This window comes from Otolemur garnettii, unplaced genomic scaffold (genome assembly GCF_000181295.1).
Source record: "Otolemur garnettii isolate 467f Iridium unplaced genomic scaffold, OtoGar3 scaffold00001, whole genome shotgun sequence".
Lineage (NCBI taxonomy): Eukaryota > Metazoa > Chordata > Mammalia > Primates > Galagidae > Otolemur > Otolemur garnettii.
In genome coordinates this window covers 11,035,826-11,051,194 of record NW_003852396.1, presented here as the reverse complement: position 1 = coordinate 11,051,194, position 15,369 = coordinate 11,035,826, and positions in this window count along the sequence as shown.

Genomic DNA, 15,369 nt, shown 5'->3' with positions numbered 1-15,369 from the left:
TTTTTGCAGTTTTTGGCTGGGACTAGGTTTGAACCCACCACTTCTGGTATATGGGGCTGGCACCCTACTCCTTTGAGCCATAGGCACCACCCTATGAGCAATTCTTTTTACCTTTATTTTAAATATTTTTTATCTTGAAAAATGTAAACAAACTGATGATTATAAAGAGAAGCAGTTTGGTTAATGAATTAAGAAATATTCAAATTCAGAAAGCTTAAAGTCTAGCTCTCAATTTATAAGGAACATAGGTTAAATCTCCGGCCTCAGTGATTCTGTTTGTCATCTCCCAAGTGGTGAAATAAGAACCCAACTCACCTGGCAGCCATGAGGAATAAGCAATGTAGTAGCTTGACAACAAAGCTTCTTAGAAGAGTGAATACTAATGTGAAACCAAGATATAAACAACTACACGCACGCATGATGACAAAGCACAAACATAGTCTAGCAGGGGGTGGGGATGAGAGGGGAGGGAGGAAAGGGGGCCACTGGTGCCCAGTGTGAGGGTGTTCAGCACGCCCCCTGGGTGAAGGGCTCAGCAACAACTTGAACTTCACCTTAGAAGTGAAAATCATGTAAAAAAAAAAAAAGAGAGAGAGAGAGAGAGAGAGTGAATGATACATGGAGCAAAGAGCATTCTCCATTATAGAAATGCTAGAGGTAAAGCGGAACTGAACTTAAATACATTGTTTCCTTGGTGGTCAACAGACATTCTTTATCAAATCTGATGTGAAATACCTATGATATTTCTTTGGGCAATTCTTCATTAATTCTCCTAAGTGTCATCTCTGCTATTAACTTGGGAAAATAAGAAATATTTTCTAATAAGAGTGTTAATTATAGACAGTGCTTTATTTCCTAACTTGGTAACCTTATAAATCAAATACTTTATGCTCTACAGCAACAAAGATGCAAAGCTATTCATTTCACGGCTTAAAATGAAAAACAAAATTTCCAGACACACCATTAGATGTGGGCACACCATTAGAGGCTGCCTTGGATAATCTGGATGATCTCTTCTAGTGTAATGACACTTGAGTTCTCACATAAAATTTTACATACAATAAATCAATGGCAATATTTAAAGATAATTGCTGTGCCAGAGGAAGATAGTGTCAAATTGACATTCCCATGGATAAAAGAAGATTGCAGTTCACCAAGGAAAATGTTATTTATCTTAATAAGTGGCCTTTTACCCTGTCATTATTTTTGTTACCTCTAATTGGTGTCAAAATGGGATCAATACCACATCCCTACTTCATATAACTCTTGTGAGGATTAAGTGGCATATCAAGTACTGAATACACAGTAGAAACGGGCTATTATATTATTATTATTATCATTACTCATGTTGGGCATGAAGAGTTGACGTCAGCTCCATGCCTGCCTGGTGGCACCTTCCTAAGTCACACTTCTGTTGTCTGTCTCACAACTCTCTATCGGTCATCTCCCTTCCCAGTGTTCACTTCTCTGACTTCTTCCTTGTGTCTTCATCCAGTTTTTTTCAAGACTCTCTGGCCAACTAATAAACGTTAAAAACAGAAAGCAGTTGGGTGTGGTGGCTCACGCCTGTAATCCTAGCACTCTGGGAGGCCAAGGCAGGTGGATTGCCTGAGCTCACAAGTTCAAGACCAGCCTGAGCAAGAGCAAGAGCCCACCTCTAAAATAGCTGGCAGTTGTAGCAGGTACCTGTAGTCCCAGCTACTAAGGAGACTGAGTCAAGAGAATCACTTGAGCCCAAGAGTTTGAGGTTGCTGTGAGCTATGATACCATGGCACGTACCAAGGGCAACAAAGAGAGACTCTGTCTCAAAAAAAAAAGAAAAAAGAAAAAGAAATTAGACACAGAAAATTAATCCACAAAACATGCCCAGATGTCAGATCCACCAAGGCTTTGTGTGGTTAGATTTTTATAAAGCCCAATAGATGGATCGTGATTGCTTCTCAGGGTCTTATCTCATCGTCACTCAGAAGCAATTTAATTTTTTGTTATTTCGTTTCTTTAGTTACCTTTTTTTTTTGTTTTTTTGAGACAGTGTTACCCTCGGTAGAGTGCTGTGGCCTCACAGTTCATAGCAACCTCAAACTCTTGGGCTTAAGTGATTCTCTTGCCTCAGCCTCCCATAATCACTATTTTTTTATACTAAACATACAACATTATTTCTACTTGGTGCATTTTTAGAACAAATAGCCAGTTGTTTTATAATTAAAGAATTGAAGGAATGAGAACTTTAAAGATGAATTTGAAGCTCTCACTGAAAGTTATATGTGGCATTCCAAAACTCCCACTGTGAGTCTCTGTCACCTCTCCACCACTCACATCATTGACATTTGAGTAATGGACGCTTTTGTGTTATTGCTGGGTTTTATTTATTTATTCATTTATTTTATTTTATTTTATTTTTGAGACAGAATCTCACATTGTTGCCCTCATTAGAGTGCCATGCCGTCATAGTTCACAGCAACCTCAAATTCTTGGACTCAAGTGATTCTCTTGTCTCAACCTCCCAAGTAGCTGGGACTATTGGGAGGCTATTTTGCACAATGCCCAGCTATTTTTAGAGATGAGGTCTTGCTCTGGCTCAGACCGGTCTCAAACCCGTGAGTTCAGGCTATCCACCCGCCTTGGCCTCCCAAGGGTTAGGATTACGGGCATGGCCCACTGCATCCAGCTTGTTGATGTTTTTAATCTGTATGCCTTTCCTGGCATCAGAATTGTCAAATGACACAGCTGCTCAAAACACCTCATTACTTTGGATATTGTCATAGTCTGGGGTTGAGCATGCAACCAAAACAGGACTGACCAGTGAGGGTTCTTTGGAAACTGAAATGGATGCTGGCGGGGTTGGGGGATCACCCTCCTGTCTCTGGGATCACTAGAAGTGGATAGCTCTGGTCTCAAGTTCCTCACCACATAGAGAAAGCCTTGCCAGAGAATTCAGTAAATTCTAAATAAATTAAGTAAGTAGCATTTATTGCAGTGACAGTATATGCCTAGACACTGTGCCTAGCACTTCAGACATTGTTTTTTTTCCTTTTCTATCTTTGCAATGCTCTTTCAAGGTAGGTATTATATTCCCTCTTGAGGATAACTTGCCCATAATCAAAGGATAACTTGCCCATATCCCACTTGAGGATAACTTGCCCGTAATACTTACCAAGGTAGGTATTATATTCCCACTTGAGGATAACTTGCCCATAATCAAAGGATAACTTGCCCATATCCCACTTGAGGATAACTTGCCCGTAATACTTACCAAGGTAGGTATTATATTCCCACTTAAGTAACTTGCACATAACCAAATTGCCAGTATGCGGCAGAGAAGGGATGAAAAGGACTCTTCCCATCACACATGATGATAATCTCCATGAAAATGAAACTTGTCCAAGGTCTGGAGCAATCTTTTCCCCCCAACAAAGAAGATGGGTGTTTTTATGGTGAGAGCTGAATCGGCATCTTAGTCTGAATGGGCTGCTATAACAAAATACCATAAGCTGATGTCTTATAACAAAAGAAACTCATTTCTTACAGTTAAGAGGCTAGGAAGTCCAAGATGAAGGCGCCAGCAGATCCAGAGTCTGATGATGCCTGTCCATAGATCGTGTCTTTTTGCTGTTTTCTCAGGAGTGAAGGATCTCTGGCCTCTTGTATATGGAGATGAATACTATTTATGAGGGCTCTGCCCTCATATCCTAATCACCTCCCAAGGCCCCACCCTCTAATACCATGACTGGAGAGTGGAAGATTTGAAAACATGAATTTTGGGAGAATATAAACATTCAACAACTGGGAAGAGACCACGCCTGGACCTGTTGCTGCCTAGAGGAGACACACTACTGTCTTGAAAAGCTCCCCTTCCACAGCTGTGACCAGCAAGCTCACAGGTGCACACGCAGGCTGAAGAAAGCCTGAATGTTGCGGAGTAGGATTTAAAGCAAATCCAGGTTGGTGAGTATTTCCTGTGTCTTTGAAAAATCAGTGAAATAGATTCAGTTTAACAGACATAATACACCTTGTGTGATGAGTTCTGTGTGTGGGACGGTTTGGGAATGAGAAGTCAAAGAGGGAGCCTCCATCTGTGCCCTCTGGAAGCGGCCAACTCAGTGGTGGAGATGGCCGTGCTGATAATACAACCATAACTGCAGGTGAGCTGAGCAGGTTACAGCGCACTGTGGGGTTTCCACAGAAGCTAAAATGAATTCTGCCTCCTACTCTGACATCTCACGTGATTCTCTTGAGTTTGTCTCTGCTAACATGAAATGACTGAATGTTCTTCCAATGATTTCTTCAAGGAAAAATAAATAAATAAAAATCCCCTATCTAAACACACAGACCATAACCCTATTTCTCCTGTCTTTTGTTCCCCTTTCTTCTCTTCCCGATACAAATGCTTTCTGAGAGCATTTGTTAGAATGCTTCGTCTGAACCCTGTTCTGTATGCTCCCTGCCTCCTACTGAGCACTGCTGAAGACAGGCTCGCAACAGGAGCGAACCAGGGGGGTCTTCGTCCTGTCCCATTCCTCTGTCCCAGGCAATTCTGACCACTGGGCGTGGAGCATGGCAGCAGTTTATGGTAGATTTTCCCTTCCAAACAGAAGGATCATGCTTTTTCCCCTGCTCAGAAAGCTCCTCTCCAAGAACTTTCCAGAAGGAGTTGCTCTTACCTCCTTCAATGTTTTGTTCCAGCCTAGTGTGACTTGAAATGTCCCCTTCCCACCTTTAATTTTCTTAATCTGTTACCTCCCTGGTATTGAGCCCTTTTTTCTGTTGCCACAGAATTTCAGTGCAGAATGTGCAAGCAGAGTGTAGCCTAGCTTTCAAGGCGCTCTGTGTGTTGCACAAGGGGACTCTGCTCCCAGGACTCATCTTTGCTTAAAATCCTGACAGTCTACTAACAATAACTGAACATCCTCAAGAAGGCAACCACAGTGCTGAGTGGAGCATCCCATGTTGAGTGGCCTTAGAGGTGATCTTATCAGATTGGCATTATTATCATTTGGAGTTGAGGGATCCGTAATTATAAAAGAGAAACAACTTAATCAGGACAAGGCACTGTCTGATTTCAAAGCTTGTTCATTTTTTTTCTGTTCATTTATCTGATTAACCTGTATAGTTTATTGCTTCCCAAGGGAGAGATTGGAAATGTGACATCAGAAGCCTGAGTTACACTTATTTATTTATTTATTCAGGTATTTATTGCCCTATGGATGTGAATCTCATCACCTTTCAATCACTTTTCCCTTCTCCTTTTCCTACAGGAACTGTTGGCCTTTGAATCTGTCATGGCCTTGTAGATTTTGCTGCTTCTGCCTGGAATGCCCTCCCTCCCACGCTGTGCTTAGCTAAGGGCTATCTGCCCTTCAGCCTTCAACCTGATGTCCTGCAGTGCCCTCAGCCAAGCTCCACTCTGCCTCTGGGCCCGCCTCTGACAGTGCATCAGCAGAATGCACTGTCAGCATCTCCACATTTATTTGCTACCAGTATCCTGTCGGTGGACCATGTTTGAGTGTACAGTCCTGATATATATTTTTATTTATTTATTTATTTATTTAGAAATCATTTATAGCACTATATCTCTGATGAATAATGTATATTATAAATCATATAGAATACAAAAAATTGAATATGGTAAAGTCATTTTTGAAAATGATGTTCTTAATATCTGGATAGTTACAATGGTCTCAGACTGCCGTTATTGCTAATATATGTGTACCTACGGCACAATTTATACTTAGGGGAAAGTTCACCATTAAGAGAGTAGTGATAAATCAACACTTCAAATAGTCATCTCAATGTTATATTTTTCTGTGACTTCTCAGCAGACTAGATGTGACATTGTTTTTAACCAAGAAAAAATGTCTACCTTGCTATTTTTTAAGTCATTTCTCCATTTCGTGAGAGTTAGATATTTGTAAATCCATTTAACAGACACCCATATGCCCGGCAAACACAGTAAGGATAGTGAGTAAGTAAAGAAGGAAATCTTCCTGCCCTTTGTGGGTGGTACGGCTGCCGCTGTTCCCAAATCATACCCACCCTCTCTCTCTAAGCAACAGACTGAGATCCCAGAGAGGCCCACACAGCAACTAATGCAATCTCCGAATATACCTTGTTTTCAAAAGACAAAAAACAAAGACAAAAAACAAGATAAAAATAGGATTTTTGATCTTGTTTAATGATCTTGTCTAACCTGAGGGCATCTGCACCCAATTCCGTGGACCACTGCTCTACACAAATGTCTGGAAGACAAGAACTGTTTTCTTCATCTCTGTAGTTCAGTCAGAAAGGTTCTCTCTTTGAATAGTAATAAATAGCCAAATAGCTATTTAAATGTTTTACTCTTATTATTTAATCCTTGCATGAAATCTATGAGGTGAATATTGTTATCCCCAAATAGTGATTGAAGAACCTGAGATGAAGAGGCTAATTGAGTTGGCCAAGGTCACCCAGTTAGCAAGGGATAGAGCTGGGATTTCAATCGCAGTAATACTACGGCATCAGATTCCTTACTCTTCTCAGTTTCATTCTGGCTCATCTGAGTAGTGCGTATGTGGATATCAGGTAAATCTAACCATCTACCCATCCATCCATCTATTCATATATTCATATTTTCAACAAATACTTATACAGCATCAAGCAGAGACAAGACACTGTTCTAGGCACCAAGGATACAGTAGTGAATAAAACAAATATCCCTGTCTTTATGAGACCTTGTGGAGAGAGATAGAAAGTACATTTAAACATAAGTACATTAAATTCTATACCATGAGGATACTAGTGACAAAGGCTACAGGGGAAAAAGAGCAGGGACGTGCAGATTGAAAGGATCACAGGGGTGCTATTTAAATAAAGCCATCAGGGAAGGTCTTGCTGAATAGGGAATATTTGAACAAAGGCTTGAAGGAGTTGAGGCAGGAACATGACCAGGTTCTTGGAGGAAGAGCGAGGGGCCACTGCATAGCGGCAATGTGATGAGTGTGGAAGGCAAAACACTCCCCAAAGGCGCCCCATCCTCATCTTGAGAACCCTTGAATATGTTGCCTTACATCACCAAAAAGACCTTGCGTCTGTGATTAAGTTAAGTATATTGAGAGGAGGAGATTATCTCAGCTTACCTTGGTTGGCCCCATGTAATCACAAGGGTCCTTGTAAGAGAAAAAAAGGAGGTAGAGGAGTCAAGACTGAGACATGAAGACAAAAGCTGAGGTCAGAGTCATGCAATTTCTGGAAAGGGGACATGAGATAAGGAAGTGGGAAGCCTCTAAAAGCTGGAAAAGACAAAGGATGGATTCTTCCCTAGAGCGTCCCTAGGAAGGCAACCCCACCAACGTTAGTTTCAGCCATTGAGACTTCTGATCTCCAGAACTGTAAAATAATAAACTTGTATTGTTTCAACCACTGTTAGTGGTAATTTGTTATAGCAGTAACAGGGAACCAATACACCAAGGAAGGGAGGAGCAGGTGGAAATAAGGCCAAGGAGACTATTAGTGACAAATCACGTAGGGTGGTTTAGGGCATTCTGGGGACTTTGGCTTTTACTCTAAGTGAGACGGTGAACATCAAGGGCTTTAAGCTCAGAAATGGCATGATCTGAATTATGTTTAAAGAGGATTCTTATGCCTGGTGTTGGGGGAATAATTAGGGGTTGGGGGGGGAGTATGAAGGGCAGCATGGGAGAAGGGGTAGCCACAGTGAAAGCAGGATTCGAAATCAGCCACACAAGAAGTGATGGGGGTAGTTGGAAAATGATCAGTGTTTATCTGTCATGATCCCTAACATAGCTGAATTTATTCCTACCATCTTCTAGTTTTTATAATTTTCATTTTAGTCTAAAACAAACAATGAAACAAAATTAGTTTATCAAAACTTATGAATTTCCTAGCACTTTATCAATTTCTGAGCTCACCGATGTCTGTTATTTTTCATATCTTACCTTTAGTTCATTTTTCTATTTTCTGGAGTGTCTTCTTAATGAATCTCAGGGTGAGAAACTTATACTCCTTAAATCTGAACATTTCTCTTTTTTTGCTCTTATCTTTAAAGGATATTTTATCTGGGTATATAAGTCAGAGTCTATAGTTATTTTCCTAAAGAACTTTAAGTTATTTTTCCATTAGACTTCTGGCGAATAATGTAGCCAGTAAAAAGTTTCATTTTGGTTTTGTTATTGTTTCTTGTAGGTGATCTGTCTTCTCCCTCTGATATCTTTAAGGATACACTCTTCATCCTTGGAGTTGTGCCTAGGAAGGTATTTTTATTTTTATTCATACTTTTCATCACTCAAAGTATACTTCAAATACAAGACCCCCTGTCATTTTTCTCCTATAGAAAATTTCTCCCCGGGCAGTGACTGTGACTTAAAGGAGTAAGGTGCTGGCCCCATATGCCGGAGGTGGCAGGTTCAAACCCAGCCCCAGCCAAAAACTGAAAAAAAAAAAAAATAATAATAATAATAAAGAAAATCTCTCCCCATCGTCTCAAATATTGGTTGTATGGCATAACTCAGGGACTCCATTCTTCCGGCTATAAAAGTGAGTTGACAGCCTGTTAGAGTACAGTCTTACACAGAATTACAATATACATACCAGTCATGTATGGGAGTTAAAATATGCTGTATTCTCATCCACATTTAGTATCATTAAGTCATTTTCATTTTTGCTGATGTGATAGGTATGAAATCATATTTTGCATGTCCCTGATTACTAATGGAGTTGCTATCCTTCATATGCATATTGCTCAGAGGTTCCTTCTTTGTGAAATTCCTGTTCATTATTGTTGCCAATGTTTCTATTGGAGATTTAAAATTATTTTGTAAGACTTTTTGTTTATTCATAATAAGTTTTAAAATACACACAAAATTTTTCAGACCTTTGTGGATTTGTTGCAGATAATTCCTCCCAGATCAGTTTGTCTCTTCACTTTTTAAATGCTTTCTTTGAATTAAAAAAAAAATAAGTTTTTTATTCTAATTTTTTTTTTCAAATCTTAACTAGGTGAATACAATGTTGAAGAGAATTCATGGTAGTGGAACATTTTCCTATACTGTATTTTTAAAATGCCCTTAAAAGTTTATAATAAAGCATGATATTTCTTATAATTTTCATATTCACTTTTTCCCTTAGAACACAGGGTTTTGCTGAATTGCAGTAGCTATTCATAGGCACAATCAAAGCAGACTGAAGCCTTGAACTCCTGAGCCCGAGCCATCTTCTCACCTCAGCCTCCCCAGTAGCCAGAACTACAGGTGCATGTTAGGCCTAGGCTAAAGGATAAAAATACCAGTTAACTCCTGGCAAATTCCTGGGCTGCAAGCCCTCAACAAAATGGAGTCACTCTGGTTCACTCCCAAGGTATATGGGAAAGTACTCACTAACTTCTTGCTTGACTAACTCCCTGGGAAATGAACTGAATATCCCCGACCAACCTTTAAATAATACCAGGTGAAAAGAATACTGAAACTAAGATGTATGGGGAAATATTAAAAGAAAGATGTATGACATATGGTTAACTAACTGCAAAATTCTGCTTCTGTAAAATGTTTACTTGCTATCCCACCTGAATGCACCTGGACAGCCTGTGTGCCAACCAGGATGCAGACCAAGCCTTAAAAACCCAACTTCTTCAGCACTCAGGGCTGCTCTCAGAAACCCCACGTTGGAACTCTGAGGCAGTTGCTAGCCGGCTCTACAATAAAAGGACTTTGCTGTAAATTTGACTTGCTTGGCAATGTGGTCTTTGTGGAACTCCTGGGCAAAACATGCACATCACTATGCCTGACCTCCACTTATTCTTGTTTTATTTCTACTTTTTTTAAAAAAACATTTCCTGACCATTTCTTTTTAATGGAGATAGTCTTTCTTTTGTTTCTTTAAAAACAATAAACATATATGTGTACATTATAAAATCTTTACTCAAATTCTTCTATTTTATTTATTCTATGAGTCATTCATCCACTCTTTTTTTTTAAATTTTGCTTCATTTATTCCTTTTTGGAAATTATTCTTTTCTTCATGTAGATCCAAGTCTCCAGCTTACATCATTTCCCTTCTGCATGAATAAAAATCGTTTGTTTTTTTTTTTGGTGGTTGTTGTTATTGTTGGGGATTCACTGAGGGTGAAAGAAACCAGGTTTCACTGTTTGCATTTGTTAGGTAAAGTCCCTCTTACAATTGTGCCTTGCCTCCAAAAGGTTTATCCCATACTGAGAAACCATCCCCCTCCCTCCTACCCTCTCTCTCCTTTTCCTTTCCCCAACCACCCTCCTCCTTCTCTCTCTCTGTTCTCCCCTTCCCCCACCCCATACCATGTCATTAATTGTCATTAATTGTCTTCATTATAAAACTGAATACATAGGATTTATGCTTCTCCATTCTTGTGTTGCTTTACTAAGAATAATGTGTTCCACTTCCATCCAGGTCAATACAAAAGATGTAAAGTCTCCATTATTTTTAATGGCTAAATAGTATTCCATGATATACATATACCACAGCTTGTTAATCCACTCCTGGGTTGGGGGCATTTAGGCTGTTTCCACATTTTGGCGATTGTAAATTGAGCTGCAATAAACAATCTAGTGCAAGTGTCCTTATGATAAAAGGATTTTTTTTCCTACTGTATACATGCTCAGTAATGGGATTGCAGGATAAAATGGGAGGTTTAGCTTGAGTTCTTTGAAGGTTCTCCATACTTCCTTCCAAAAAGGTTGTATTAGTTTGCAGTCCCACCAGCAGTGTAAAAGTGTTTCTTTCTCTGCATATCCACCCCAGGATCTGCAGTTTTGAGATTTTGTGATATAGGCCATTCTCGCTGGAGTTAGATGATATCTCAGGGTGGTTTTAATTTTCATTTCTCTAATAATTAGGGATGATGAGCATTTTTTCATATGTTTGTTAACCATTTGTCTGTCTTCTCTAGAGAAGGTTCTATTCACACTTCTTGCCCATTGATATATGTTATTGTTGGCTTTTTTCATGTGGATTAATTTGAGTTCTCTATAGATCCTAGTTATCAAGCTTTTGTCTGATTCAAAATATGCAAATATCCTTTCCCATTGTATGGGTTGTCTGCTTGCTTTGGTTGTTGTCTCCTTAGCTGTACAGAAACTTTTCAGTCTGATTAAGTCCTATTTTTTTTTTATTTTTTTTTGTTGTGGCAATTGTGATGGCAGTCTACTTCATAAAGTCTTTCCCAGGCTGATATCTTCCAGTGCTTTTCCTATGCTTTCTTCAAGGATTTTTTTTATCATTTCATGCCTTGAATTTAAGTCCTTTATCCATCTTGAATCAATTTTTGTGAGTGGAGAAAGGTGCAGGTCTAGTTTCAGTCTTTTACATGTGGATGTCCAGTTCTCCCAGCACCATTTATCGAATAGGGAGTCTTTACCCCAGCATATGTTCTTGTTTCATTTATTAAAGGTTCAGTAGTTAGAAGATGTTAGTTTCATTTCCTGGTTTTCTGTTCGATTCCAAATGTCTATGTCTCTATTTTTGTGCCAGTAACATGCTGTCTTGACCACTATGGCCTTGCAGTACAGCCTGAAATGTGATATGCTGATGCCTCTGGCTTGGTTTTTATTACTAGGAACTGCCTTAGCTATACGGGTTTTTTTCTGGTTCCATACAAAAACACAAAATCATTTTTTCCAAGTCTAAAAGTACAATGTTGGTATTTTAATAGGGATGGCATTGAATAGGTAGATTGCTTTGGGAAATATAGACAACTTAACAATGTTGATTCTTCCCAGCCATGAGCATGGTATGTTCTTCCATTTGTTTAATATCCTCTGCTATTTCCTTTCTTAAGGTTTCATAATTTTCTTTACAGAAGTCCTTCACCTCTTTTGTTAGGTATATTCCTAGGTATTTCATTTCCTTTGAAGCTATGGTGAAAGGAGTTGTGTCCTTAATTAGCCTCTCATCTTGGCTGATACTGGTGTATACAAAGGCAACTGACTTGTGGACATTGATTTTTTATCCTGAGACATTACTGAATATTTTGATGACTTCCAGGAGTCTTGTGGCTGAGTCTTTGGGGTTCTCAAAGTATAAGATCATATCATTAGCAAAGAGGGAGAGTTCGACCTCTTCTGCTCCAATTTGGATGCCCTTTATTTCCTTGTCTTGCCTAATTGTATTGCCTAGAACTTCCAGCACTATGTTGAATAGCAATGGTGACAGAGAACAACTTTGTCTGGTTTCATTCAGTTCAGAGAGGAAAAGCTTTCAGTTTTACTCCATTCAATAAAATATTAGCTGTGAGTTTGTCATAGATAACTTTGCTCAGTTTCAGAAATGTGCCATGTATGCCTATACTCTTTAGTGTTCTAATTAGGAAAGGATGCTGGATTTTATCAAATGCTTTTTCTGCATCTATTGAGAGGATCATATGGTCTTTGTTTTTGCTTCTGTTGATACAGTGAATAACATTTATGGACTTGCATATGTTAAACCAGCCTTGCATCCCTGGGATGAAACCTACTTGATCATGATGTATGACTTTTTTGATGATAAGCTGTAATCTATTGGCTAGGATTTTGTTGAAAATGTTTGCGTCTATATTCATTAGTGAAATTGGTCTGAAGTTCTCCTTTTTAGTTGGATCTTTTCCTGTTTTTGGTATCAGGATGATGTTTGCTTTGTAGAACGTGTTGGGAAAGATTCCTTCCTCCTCAACTTTTTGGAATAATTTCTGCAGCATGGGGATAAGCTCTTCTTTGAAGGTTCGATAGAATTCAGGTATGAAGCCATGTGGACCAGGGCATTTTTTTGTTGGAAGATTTTTTTATTGTTTCTTTGATCTCAGTGCTTGAAATTGGTCTGTTCAGGAAATCTATTTCTTCCTGGCTAAGTCTAGGTAAAGGGTGTGATTCCAAATATTGATCCATTTTCTTCACATTGTCAACTTTCTAGACATAGAGTTTCTTGTAGTTTTCAGAGGTAGTCTCTTGCGTCTCTGTGGCATCTGTTGTTATTTCCCCTTTATCATTTCTCACTGAGGTTACTAGAGATTTTACTTTTCTATTTCTGGTTAGTCTGGCAAAATGTTTATTTATTTTATTTATTTTTTCAAAAAACCAACTTCTTGTTTCATTAATTTTCTGAATGATTCTTTTGTTTTCAATTTCACTGATCTCTGATTTAATTTTGGATATTTCTTTTCTTTTGCTGGGTTTAGGCTTAGATTGTTCTTCATTTTCTAGATCCATAAGATGGCTTGTGGGTTTGTTGATGCTCTCTCTTTCTGTTTTTGGAATGCAGGCATCTAAAGCAATATATTTTCATATCAGGACTATTTTTTCTGTATCCCACAGGTTTTGTAGCTTGTGTCTTTATTGCTGTTTTGCTCAAGAAAGTTAATTTTATTTTTTATTTCTTCCTGCACCCAACTGTCATTCAGCATCAGGTTCTTTAATTTTCATGCCTTTGTGTGGGGTTGAATGTTTTTGTTGGGGTTCAATTTTACCTTTAGTGCCTTGTGGTCTGAGAAGATGAAAGGTAAAATTTCAATTCTTTTGATGCTGTTGAGGATTTTTTTGGTGTCCTAGGATCTGATCAATTTTGGAGAATATTCCCTGGGGCAATGGGAAGGATGTATATTCTTTATCTTTGGGATGGATTGTTCTATATATGTCCATCAAGCACAGTTGTTCTAGGGTCTCATTTAAAACCCTTATATTTTTGTTTAATTTATGTTTGGAGAATTTGTCCAGCTCTGTGAGAGGAGTGTCAAATCCTATTATGGTATTATAGGATATCATATTGCTCAGACTAAGTAAGGTTGTTTCAAGAATCTGGGAGCATTTAAGTTGGGTGAATAAATATCTAGATTTGAAATTTCTTCTTGTTGTATTTTTCCCTTAACCAATATGAAGTGACCATATTTGTCTTTTTTGATTTTAGTTGCTTTAAATCCACATGTATCTGAAAATAAGATTGCAACCCCTCTTTCATTCTGGATTTCATTTGCCTGAAAATTGTCTTCCAACCCTTAATTCTGAGTTTTGATTTGTCTTTTGAGGCTAGGTGTGTTTCCTGCAGGCAGCAAATGGATGGCTTGTGTTTTTTAATCCAATCAGCCAATCTGCCTCTTCAGTGGGGAATTCAAACCATTAGCATTTATTGAGATAATTGATAAGTGTGGTAGCATTCTATTCATCTTATTTTGTGAAATTACCTTGCTTAGTTTTGCATCACTGTGGAGGCTAGGTTCTATCCTTTAATTTCTGGGTGCTTACTTTGCTGGTGGTCCATTGTGATGGTCAGTGTGTACAACAGGTTGAAGTATTTCCTTTAGAGCTGGTCCTGTTGTGGCTAATTTCCTCAATGTTTGCACATCAGTAAAAGATTTGATTTCTCCATCAATTTTAAAGCTTAGCTTAGTGGGATAAGAATTCTGGGCTGGAAATTGTTCTGTTTAAGTAGATTAAAGGTAGATGACCATTGTCTTCTGGCTTAAAAAGTTTCATTAGAGAAGTCTTCAGTTACCCTGATGGATTTGCCCCTGATGGAGTACCTGTAGGTCAACTGGCACTTAATCCTGGCAGTTTGCAAAATCTTTTCTTTTGTCTTGGCTTTGGACAGGTTCATAACAATGTATCTTGGAGAAGTTCTATTAGAATTGAGGTGACCTGGGATCTGATCTCCCTCTAAATAGAATGTGTCAGAATCTTTGGTGATATTTGGAAAATTTTCATTTATAATATTCTCTAGTATGGCTTCCATTCCTCTGGGGGCATTATTCTTCTCCTTCTGGGATAACTATAACTCCTATGTTTGAATGCTTCATAAAGTCCCATAATTCTGTCAGTAGTGCTTTCTCTCTCTTCTTTTCTGCCTCTTTATTTATCTGAGGTATATCAAGAGCTTTGTCCTCTACTTCTGACATTATTTCTTCTGCATGATCTAATCTGCTGTTGATACTTTCTATTGCATCTTTAAGTGCCCTAATTGACTGCTTCAATTTGTTCAGCTCTGCTATATCCTTTCTATATTCTTCATATTGTTCATCTCTTACTTGATTCTGTTTTTGCATTTTCTTTTGGTTATCTTCCTCTTTCTCAGAAATTTCCTTCATTGTTTTTTGGTTATTTTCCACTTTCTCAGCAATTTCCTTCATTGTTTTCACCATCTGTATTTTACATTCCCCTTCTGTCATTTCTAACATTTTTTTTATAGGTGGAATTCTCTGCAGTAGCTACCTCACGGTCTCTCAGGGGTATTGCTCTGGACTGGTTTTTCATGTTGCCAGGATTTTCCTGCTGATTCTTCCTCATGAGTGTTTTCTTTTATCTGTTTCCTTGCCCTAGTTTTCCTTTCACTTCCTTTTCTTGTTTAAGTTACTGTGCCTCTGGCCTAAGGTTTTGACGAGTCCTT